The 11,506-nt window shown below is 45.6% G+C and overlaps 1 protein-coding gene across 3 annotated transcripts in view; it reads right to left on the bottom strand.

The window, feature by feature from the left end:
* Nucleotides 1–10,913: 10,913 nt before the first annotated feature.
* The window catches only part of MEIS1 (Meis homeobox 1), a 209,718-nt gene continuing 209,125 nt past the window's right edge, over nucleotides 10,914–11,506 (bottom strand). For all 3 annotated transcript variants that reach the window (XM_070732576.1, XM_070732574.1, XM_070732575.1), the window contains exon 12: nucleotides 10,914–11,506. This exon is cut by the window's right edge and continues 1,026 nt beyond it. The gene's annotated coding sequence lies outside the window, so the exon portion shown is untranslated.

Genomic DNA, 11,506 nt, shown 5'->3' with positions numbered 1-11,506 from the left:
CGTTGTCCCGTCGCTCCTTTTAATATGCGACCCGGGAAGGAGCGAAAGCTCGTTTTTTCTCCTCCGCCATTCTCAAAGGCGCCCCCTTCCCTCGCTTCCCCCGTACTCGCGCCCCTGTTTCAAGCCGTTGTCTTCGCCACCCACCTGAGCTGGGTCGGTACTCTTAATGGGAACAGGCAGGGAGAGGCGGAAGGCTCTCAGCAGGAGCAGGAGTCTCTCCCACCTTCTCCACGGCTCTTTGCGCCTTTGCGCTCCGCCGGGCCCAGCGCTTTGCCGCCTGCCCCTTGTTTATATTTGGATGTCATCTCCCCAACGTGGCAGAAACGAAGGGCGCTCTCAATCTGTGGGCTGGCGAGAGGCCACTTTCGCCTTTGCGCTCGGGGGTGTTGCGCCAGTAACGAGCCAGGCAACGACCGGCGTGGGGGGGGGGGAGCCTTTTCCTCGCCTTTGCCACCATCCTCATTATCATCTCTCCTTTAGAGCCTCGGCCGTTCAATAAATCGGGCGTTTTTACTATTCCAAAGCCCCAGTAAAACTACACAGGACAGAAAACTCCGGTGTTGTTTTCTTTCTCGTCTGCCCGTTCTGCGTTTAAGTTTCTTCCCACCCACCCGGAATCTATTGCCAATTCTTAAAAACACCTGGCCCCGGGGACTGGATTTTCTACCTGGGACCCCACAATCGGTTTCTTATCCCATGAATTATCCCCACGCAGTTATCTGTATCTGGCAGTTGTGTCTCCCGCGCCGAAGCTTGTCCCGTCCGGTCACACCAGTTTGCTGGAGCGAGGCTTCCTGCACTATAGTTTCCTTATTCCAAAATTCAAAAAGGCTGCTCCGTAGTACATTTTTGCTGTCCAAGGACTGAAGTTTCAACTCTTTGCTGTTAAGGGAGCTGGGAGTAATTTAGTGGTTGTCTGGCGCCCCGGCTTTACAAAAGCTCGTTTCTTAAGACTCTTGGGAACCGGTCCCAGCGAGCCTTCCAAGCGAAGGGGGTGCGGCATTGGCAGGACAACGACTACGAGCGCCCCTTCGCCTCCTTCTCCCCCCACAACTTCACCCAGTCCGCAGAGCGGAGCCGCGCGGAGGAAACGAACCAGCGCCGGTTTTAGCTGCAGTAAAATTGCCCTTCAAGTTCTTTGGGTCCGGTTTGCAAAGCGAGAAAGGTTTCATTAAACGGGAAGTGGCGGGCTGGCGCACTGGGTCACCTCTCCGCTTGGGAGCCTGGTCTGTGCGAACGGGCACCTCGATAAGAGAGGTGAGTCAGGAAACAAGCCATTTCGCGGAAACAATGATGTGGTTTTGCTTCCTATAAAACAAAAAACAAGAACACAAGAGCAATCCATCAAATCCGGCTGACAGTGCTCTCCCCTCCCCGCCCGCTTTTCGTATGGATTTCCCTTCACCCGACAGTTAGCATGCGAGGCCCCACAATCATCCCCGGTTCTGCGATAAATTTATCTGTGTGCATACATATACATACACACACGTATGTATGTGTGTGTGTATGTGTGTTTATATATATAGTCATCACTGCCCAAATTTGAGACACTGGATTGGGCCCCACCAAATAACTGGAGCTTGGGAGCTACCGGAAAAGGCATTGGACAAATTACGTGGAGAAATTAAACAAGGAAGAAACGGTTGTGGCTGTTTCTTTTGTCTTCCGTTATTTGTCTGGCAACAGGAGACTATCCGACCTTTTCTCGACACATTTTAGGCTGACTTATGCGACCGAGAATATTTCTAGTGATTCTGGAACTTTTCATCTTAAAGCTCTAAAAAAAACCAACAGAAAGGAAGGAAGAAAAAGAAAGAAAGAAAGGAAGACATTAAAATTCTTATTAATGTTTATTTTCAAGCTCATAGTTGTTTTTCATTTGATAAAATAAAACATCAGAACTAATGGCTTTAGTTTTTTAAAAAATCAGAAAAGTAGCTACCTAAAACCATGCTGGGGGTCGAGGAGTATAAAAATAAGTATTTGGGAGGAAAAGGAACAGCGTTTCTCTGACGTCCAGAAAGGTCATAATTTATTTGTCCTGGTCGCATTACCATTGTTGGAAAAGGCTTCGTAAACAGCAAAAGGGGGAGGGGCAGGAAAAGCCAGCTTGCAGGTCATTTTGCTCCTCCCCCCATCTGTAATCAATCACTGGCAAAAAAAAAAAAAGTAAAGTAAAAATACTGTAAATGTTCCATAGATTAAAATGCAAATAAAAGATAGAATATGAAGCATTAACATGACAATCAAATATTTAATAACTGTAAATCAGGAGGGGTTTTGTTGTTGATGCAGCTGTTGTTTATACGTTTTTTTTTAATGTTAATGTAAGATTTGTTCTATAAATAATTTCTAAACTGAGAGTGATTTTTCATTATTTTAACCAAGATTTCCTGGCATGAAATATTATTCCTCCTCTCTTTCAAAATTATTCTGGATGAACCACTCATTTTGATTAATTTATTGGAGGTAGGGAGAAGGAAGAGGAAGTCCTCCGAAAATGTAATTCAAACATAGCATAACAATTGCATGGTGATCCATATCAAGCGCTTCTTTCGAAATACAGCCAAGAGTGTTTGTGTTTATATAGCTGCAATACTGATGGAAAAGGGGCTGGAGGTGGGAGAACGATTACATTTACAAAAATAGGAGAATCTCACGAAAGTGACTTTTACTTTTACTTTCAGACTGAAATAAAAACTAAAGGAAGGTGCAGCTCCAAAGCCGTGACAAAGACCTTCTAAACCAAGCAGCTTCGTCTGACGGGTTACCTTTTCCTCCAAAATGCTTTTATTCTTTGTTCTCCCTCCTTTTTTTAAGGGGGGAAAGAGGAGGAGGAGGAGGAAAAACTAGGTGCTGTTTATGTACCGCTGCTGGCAATTTGGCAAATTTTCACTGATAGTCTAAGTCAAGGACATTAGAGTGCAGAGGATTCCCCCAACCCACCCAGCTAAAATTGGTGTCTGCGTTAACATGATTACCTCGACACACCATTCAGAGAGAATATGTGCAATTCTGCGTTTATGCTAGCAATTCCATCCATTTACCATGGTTCGACTCTGAAGTCTAAATACAGCCCCCACCCCACCCCGCGCGCTCTTTTTGGTGCCGGGGCGTGGCGGGGGTTGGATTGAAAGGGATTATTGGGATATTGAAGCATCTTTCTGCCTTCAACTAAATCTCCCTTTTCAGGCAATGTATTCCCAATAAGTCTTATGCCATAATTCTAAGGGAATTTGCCCGGACTCAGGTATCACAGGAGTGAAGTTGGCATTTGGCAAACAAGCCTGGGGACACCAGATTAAGTGGGGGGTTTGCTTAGGTGGTGCCTATCCAAAGCGGCTACAATCAACTGTAAGGAAAGAATGAAATTTAAAGCTCGACCAAGGTGGGAATGGGCGTTATGTGCAGTACAGGGATCGGAGGCATTTTTTTTTAATCTGAAGAAAGGTATACAATTTTATTTAAATCTGGAAATCGCAATTAAGGTTTTTTTTAAAAAATGAAATGTGTTGTCCGGCATTCTTTTTATTATCCGTCCCATCCAAACTGGGCGATGGAAAGGGGAAGGATGATTAAAAGAAATATTATAAAATGCAGAAAAGAGTTCAGAATGTCCAAAACCTGGGCTTTGAATGCGGCAGGAGTTTTTGCATACTCCTTCATTGCCCAGGCTGAACAAACAAACTTAGCACCGTTGAGAGATCGCTGCACGATCCCAAGAGGGCAATTTAAAATGGGGAGCAGGAATCACGCGTCGCAATCGGGAGCTTTGAAATCAACAGGATCCGCGGTCAAATCAAAGTCCATTTTCGGCTCCGCAAAAACTCATTCTCACACCAACTCTTTTCTATTTCCACCCCTCGCAATCTTCTGGCTTTATTTCTTCGTGGAATGCCCTAACCTCACGCCGAGCCAATATGCCATTCTATAAAGCTAGCGAGGATTTTTTCCCCCTTGCCAGCTGATAACTGGACCGTTTCATGAGGATGAGCTGGGAAAGATTGGTCCCAGTTTCAGGAAGGCAGGTTGGTTTACTCTCTCTACTCAAATAAGGGGACAAAACAGCGAATCGTCAGCTACCTAGAGAGACATAGACAGAGAAGCTGAGAGGCGACCCGTCTTAAATTTGCAATCCACATTCATTAAGCGGAAAATACTAGCGGCAGAAAAGCGGGGTCTTTTTGGAAGAGCTAAAGAGAGAAAAAAAAGGCCGGTGCTGAAGATAGTTCCCAGATAGTGTGTCTGCCAATTACTCTTTGGTGTTCCCTTTATCAAGAGAGAAGAAAAGGGGGTAGTTGCAAGGAACGGGGAATATTAAAGAGAGGGGGGGGGGGGAAGAGAAGGAGACTCATGTGCTTATTCACTACTTTTCCCTTCCCACTTGTCACAGCGGAGCACCCTTCTCATCAGGCAGGACTATTCCTTCCTTTCTTGAAATGCAAAGCAGAGAGCGGTGCTGAATTTCAGCAAAAAGTTTACCTAAACGTCGGAAAAACAAAAGCAAGGAAAATAACGATTTTCCTGTACAATCAGGTACCATACATAAGAATACCCTCACTCACTCAACCAACCCCCAATTCAGAACAGCTCTTCTCTTTCTGTGGTGTTGTGTGTGTGTGTGTGTGTGTGTGTATACACACAAACAGTACTTGTGTATCTCCTGACCCCACAATGCACAGTTCAGTTTCATTGATCATCTCTCTCTCCCCCCACCTCACCCCTCCCCTTTATGAGATAATGCAATTACAAACATCAATAAGGAGCTGCAAGGGGAATCATTATGCGGTGACAGTGATAAATGACGGTGCAGAAATAGCATGCTTTTTTTTCGAACAATCCAGGCGCTCAGGGGCTTTGGGGGGCTGAACACAGTCACCAAGGAAACAGATGACATCCAAAATGGCACCAAAGGAAAGGGGGGGAAAGAGCAGTCTTTTCGTCTCCCTTCTCCTCTCTCCTCCCCTTCTTCCAAAGAGTTAGTTTTAGCTTTAGAAACAGCAGCCATACAGGCATTTAGTTATTTCACACATTAAAGCCCTGGAAGATTTTCTCCGTCCACTACATAAAACACAAAGCTGCTGACTGCTTAGGAGTTTATTAACTACCTTGCAGGAAGGACTTCGCAAAACCTGTCAAAGCAGACCTCCCGCCATCCGCCTTTTGGGACAAATATTCTGCGCAGCTAGAGGGTTCGATTCTCCCTTTCACCTTCATCGCCCCATTTCTCTCTTCTCTCCCCCACGCCGCCCGCCGCCTTTTACACATATTCGCACACACATTTAGAAGGGAAAACTACCCTCCACTTCCTTGTAATAGTTGTGTGTCTTTATAAATAAAAGAAAAAAGTTTGTGTGTGTGTGTGTGTGAAATAACTAAATAACGACTGGAATCCCAGCGAAGTCACACGTAGAAAAGGAGAAAGGGCAGGTATATCACATGGGCTAATTCCAGGAAAGGCGGAGGGGGGGGGACAAGTTTCCAAAAAGATCCCACACACGAACCTTCTCGAAAGGGGAGAGAGGGTGATAATCATACCCTTTTTCTTGTCCTTGGATATTCTTTTTGTAAGTGCTTTAAAAGCAATTTCAGAGAATTTTCCATTGCTGGAAAACTTTCCCTTCTCATCAAGGTGCTTTCGCTGGAAAGTCTAGAAACTGGCTGAACAGCTGTTTATTTAACGTACTACTGAAGGAGGGAGAGAAAAGCAAATATTCATTTAGTCGAAGAAAAATCTAAACCTATCCTTGGTTCATTTACCTTGGTTAGACTCTGTTGAATACGCGCGTATATTGCCCGCATTTTATTTGAGTTTGGACTCAAACAGAGAGGGTGGTGTAACCAGCCGAGAACGGCTTCATTTGGTTCGCTTTACCAGGTGGCACCCATACCCTTAAAAAATCAGGCACCTGAGAAGTAAAAAAAAATCTACTTTTCTAAGGAAAGGTATATGGGCGCGACGGATTATTAAAGGAATTAGCGACCGATCACCACCTCCCATTGGGAGGAAATAGGGGAAATCTCAACATCTCCTCCCAAACGCGCATAGTATTTCCCTTCATTTATAGGGAAGGGGGGGGTGTATTTACCGTCTGGAGATGGAAAGGCAACCGCCCCTCCGCCCCCTCGTCTTAGATTTGGGACCGGGCAGCCTGGAAAGAAGAGAGCGCCCGATTTAGCTTTGTTTTCCGGGACACTTAAGGGACTTTCGCCGGTGGCTGACACTCGGCTGGAAAAGCTCCAGCTTTTCCTCCCCAGGCGCGTTTTAGGGGGGATTCCTTGAAGCCCACGCACATTCACACGTGCTGGCGGTTGCGCGAGTTTCGGGAGGCAAGCGGCGAGGCGACCAAACGTGAGGCGACGGCTCTTGGAATTGTCCACACCGATCCTGCTTTTTACCTGGCAGAGCCGAAAATTGTTTTGTTCGGGCTGCCCGTCTCCCTCTCTTTACCACAGCCACACATGCGGAGGCACCTCGCGGAAACTTGCCCAAACGAAAGCCTCCCGCCTCAGCGAACTGAGGATTCTGGCTTTCACTGCCTTTGGTGGTCTCCGAAGTGCCCTTCACAGGGAGGGTTGAGAGTAGACGGGGGGGGGGGGGGGTCCAAGGCCCGGAGGGCAAGAGGATTGGACTCCGGAGTGGGAAGCGGAGGCCACAGACTATGGTGGGGAAAGTGGGGGGAGGACGTCCCTCTTTTTCCTGCGCTTGGGCTTTCTCCGGGGAGGCTGCGAGCGGAGTGGGTGGCACGCTAGAGACTGACCCAGACTGTGGTGGTGGCTTAGGAGATGGTGCGGGAGCTTCCTAGAGCCCGTCGGTCGTTAACAGGCACGTATGGCGGACGACCTGCTCAATGAGTACGGATAGGTCTCCCTTTTTTCCTGAGGCCCGTTTCCTTCCCCCGCTCCCCCCCCCGCGGGGGCCAGAGCGAAAGGAGTTTGGCGGGGACCTTTTTATAACACTTCGCCCGGATTTCTGGGGGGGGGGGGTGTCAAACCAGAGATGATAAAAATAAGAGACCGCGCTGGAGCCGAGATGAGCCCCGATTCATTTCGGACCAATCACGGCTTTGCCTTTCGGGCGACTGTCCCCCCCCCCTCCGCGTCTGGCGACCAGAATTGCAGCTAAGGGCAGAAAGCAGGGGGCGCCTTTGCCGGCTCCCGAGAGCTCCGCCTTTTATACCTGAGAAGGGAGCCCGGTCAGGGACAACGGGAACTGGCCGCCTTCCGTGGCTAGGGGCCCTCCCGCTCTTCCCTACAAACCCCTGAGGGGACTTGGCTTTGTAAAAACAAAAAACAAAACAGGGCGGGCGTAAAACGCAGCCAGCCTCATTTTCCCTCAGGGAGGAAGAGATGGCGGCAATCGCAGAAGAGCCAGGCTCGACCTATCCCCAGATGCCTCTCTCGTAGAGGCACGCAGGCGCAGCCACGCACGCACGCTGGCGCTTCTCTACCCAGCGCGGTTAAAGAGAGGGAGAGAGGCTAATTTCTGCTCGCTCTCTCTCCCTCTCCTGAGGAGCGGTCGGCCAGTTGTTTGTGGGTCGGACCCACATCAATTTCTTACAAAGTATTGGTTCAAATCAACCTCCCTCACCCCAATCTTGGAACACGTGCTTGAAACGTTGTAAGAAAGCACTATTAAACTTGGGGTGGGGGAGGAGGCAAGGGGAAAACGTCCAAACACGGCCGCAAGGGTCTCAAAGTGGCCGTCTCTTTTTGAAGCAGCCCTTTCCCTCCCCACAACGCGCACGGTTCACTTCTTCATTTCTTTCGACACCAGTTCATATTAATAATACACGGCAGCCGCGATAAGCACCGCCTGAGGGGAAGGAGGAAAAAAATCAGTTCGAGAGCCCCACCGCGCATGCGGCCTCGTCTGACAATCTCTCAGGGAAGGGAAAGGGAGGGAAGTAGGGGCTGTTTCCCTTCCGTTAAAACAAAAGCTTGAACGGAAAACTTTTTACGGTGCTTTATTTTCCCTCGAGTGGGTAGAGGGAAATAGTTCCGCGCTTGGCTGAGAGGAATGGAAACAGCGGAGCTCTTCTGCAACGAAAAAGCACCTACGCCAAGTTTTCCTCAGTCGACGACTTTAAAAAAACCGATTTCCACGCGCAACTGCAAGCCAATCCCTTGCAAGAATGCCCACCCCAATTTTTTTTTATTATCCACAGCTAAGAGCGGAAATCTATTTCAGACCGGAGGTTTGGAAGGAAGGACGGAGGTTGAGAGGAATATCGGGGGAAAGGAAAGCGAGGGGAATCGTTTTTCCAAACCCCCAAAAGATGGCAGTCGAAGCTGGCGTTCCGTCTCCCTTTGGCTCTGCGGCGGGTGGCAGCGAGAGGCGAAGAGGAAGGAAGGAAGGAAGGAAGGAAGACCACTGGTCTGTTTTCAAATGAATCTCTCCAGAGATTCTTCCAGGGCGAACAAACCCGACTCTTCTGTAGACTGCAAATAGAGATGCCTTTCAGCAGCCCGCTTGGTCGCTTGCCTGCCGCCACCACCCCGCGCGAGTGCCGCAAATGGGCCGAAAGAGGCACGAATCAGAACTTTTATCCAACCTACGTAGATCTCGAACGCTTTGCACTGGATGGATCCTACTCCAAAGTCTGGGGTGCGGAAGCGAGCGAGGGGGAGCCGGCGGCGAAAGAGAGCCAGACAGAAAAAGAGTAACAGCGGCGCCTTCCTCCCCCCCCTTCCATATAGGGTAACTGGGTGTCCAAAGAGAGAATAATCTCCTGTTGTTTATTTTCCCCTTTACTTCCAACAAAACCTAAGAGGGATGAATTGCGGTCTGGTTGCCAAAAAAAGGGGGGGAGAGTGTGATAAAGACGGGGGGGGGGAGCCCAACTTCTCTCCCTTCCCCCAGCCCTCTCTTCTGCCGCTGTTGCCCTCGCTTTGAATGTGGGTAGCTAGGAAACAGCCAGCAGCCTGAGAAGGCGGAATTTCCAACGTATAAAATGTTCTTAACGGAGCCATTGAGAGTGTGCAATAAGGCGTGAGGGGGAACTAATCTCTCCATTTAAATGTTTGTGGCAATTTTATCTAAATGAATTTTAATGCTAAACGAGGGATAATTCCCTATTTGTAACCCGTTTACTTCTCTTTCCTTTGCCTGTAAAAGCCGTCTAACATCATGTGACGAACAATAACAAATAAAAAAAATATATTCTTTTGAGAGTATTATTCATTAATGTGCTATAATTGCAGCTGATTAAGAGTAACCCCCAAATGCGACTGCCTCGGTTATATTTTTCGAGTAAAAAAATAACTAAACGAAGAGGGGGGGGGGTATATTTAAAAAAAAGATTTTTCTCTCCAAAACTTTAATAGCACATACACTTTTCGCTTCATTCCTAAAAATAAAACATGGGCAAGGCTATCAAGGCCTTACTTTACCAGCAAATGTATTCCTATTTTTTCTTGGTATTGCAGGGATAAGAAAGAGATAACTCCCCAGCCATCTCTAAAGTTGGAAGGAGTTTCTTTGAGCAAAGAAAGGCTGAGAAAGTCCTATATTAAACATTTCATTTTCTTAAATCACTGATTGGTTGGCAGTTTCCTAGACAGCCACGCCCCTCCCTCCATTAATGCAAATGACTCGATCTTTGTTGGAATATATCCGAATCACTATCTACGATCTAAGTGGCCGTTTCAACATCAGTGCATTGTGATTCTCAGCTTTAACACATACATCAGATAACAAAATCCCTCCCCTCCCCAATGGAGAAAGTAAACAAATAGTAATTAATTACTAGCAAAGTCACACTCTAAAAACCATGCTTTCCACAAAGAGAGACGGAGAACACATGAAATAAAACGGCTCGATTTTTTATGGCAATAAAATAAAGCTTCAAGTCAGGCGCTGAGCAGAAAGAAACTGCTTTATATGGGAGTAGTTATAGTTATTTGTGGGGCTTAGTCCCAGGACTTGTGTCCAATGCTAGGTTCAAATTCTGGACAGTGGGGAGTGTGTGTCTCTCCTACATGCAGATGGTGCTGTCTTATCAACTGCCTTTTCTTTAAACATTTGAGATGTTAGCTGGATAGAGTGGGAATGCTCTCCAAGTGCTTCCAGCAGTAGATAAACCAATCTATCAAACTTTGCCTAGTAGTCACCAAACAACTGGGTCTCCCTTTTAAATCTAAACAGGGAATTGTTAAAGTGGTTTTATGGGGTGACATCTGTGTGAATGGCAGACATCATAGTTCTCACCACTGAGGTCTTTTGTTCCTATCAAGCAGTTTACCATTAAATCTTTTTTAAAATAGGGTGGGTTGTTTTTTTTTATTAGTTTGCCTTAGTGAAAGTTTCTTTTTTCCCATGCCCTTAGGAAACTTTCTATAGCTGTAATATTATTTAGAAGAAAATTATACGGTATTGTAAACCTAAGCATGTTATTTGGTTCTAGTTAACCAGTTGGCTACAACTCTGCTGGAAAATTGGTCAGTATTTCTCTCTGCAGCCATTTGCAGCTACCAGATTTATTTATGAACATTGGATTTTTAAACTGTAACATCTTTTGCTATAAGTAAATGTACTAATTCAGGTATAATGACTGGCAATATTTTTTGCAATCAATGTTAACATTTTGAGGAGTAAAATTTTACTTACTTCCTAGAGTAATTTAAATTCAAATAACTAATACATAACAGCCTTCATTAATCTTGTGTGATCGGTTCTTTTTTGATATGGAATTACTAGCATCTAATAATAAAAATTTGGAAATCACTTGAAAATAAATAAAATGGACTAGGAAAGCTCACCATATAAAATACTTTACTTTAAAAATATTATTCAAGCTGCCTAGTGCTAAAATTATTTTGAGAGAGAGAGCCTGGAATAGTTGCTAGTAAATAGCTACAATTTTAGAGGGCTTGGGCAGAAAAAATAAAATTTTCAAGCAGTTGAGGCACCGTGACAAAAATAATTTGCTTTTATTTTAGATTCAGTTTCATTACTGCACTTGAACTACTACAGCTGGGCTTTGAGTTATTGTACAATCCAAACAGTTTCAGTCAGAAACCCTAAGACTTAATGTGCAATGATTATTAATAATAATTAGCTCCTTGGTTTCTTGATAGAAAAAAGGCTATCAACAAGCATTTGTTTAACCACAACAAAAGTATAATTAGCTTATCCCACTTAGTAAATCTGTATGCATGCCAACTCATACCAAACTGCTACTTTTACAAAAAGAAAGAAATAAAGAAAAGGAAAGATAGAAGAAAGAAAGAAAAGAGGGGAAAAAAGCAATAATACAGTTCATTTTTCCAGTCCTTTTTGCACAAAATTTATTTACAATGTATACATATATGCTCCATGATGGGACTATGGAAAAATGCACGACTGATGCTTTGCCGAAAAAAAATTAAGTCAACATAGTAAAAATAACTCTTCAGTTCATGGTTTGAGAGGCATAAAACAGGAAGTGATGTAGGTGGTTGTTGCTGCTGCTGCTGCTTCATGGGGATAATGATGCTCTGATGTGACAATTAAGGTCAAACACAC

This window comes from Erythrolamprus reginae, chromosome 1 (assembly GCF_031021105.1).
Source record: "Erythrolamprus reginae isolate rEryReg1 chromosome 1, rEryReg1.hap1, whole genome shotgun sequence".
In the NCBI taxonomy this organism is placed as follows: Eukaryota; Metazoa; Chordata; class Lepidosauria; order Squamata; family Dipsadidae; genus Erythrolamprus; species Erythrolamprus reginae.
The sequence above is the reverse complement of the archived record's forward strand: the minus strand, read 5'-3'. Positions and strand labels throughout refer to the sequence as shown.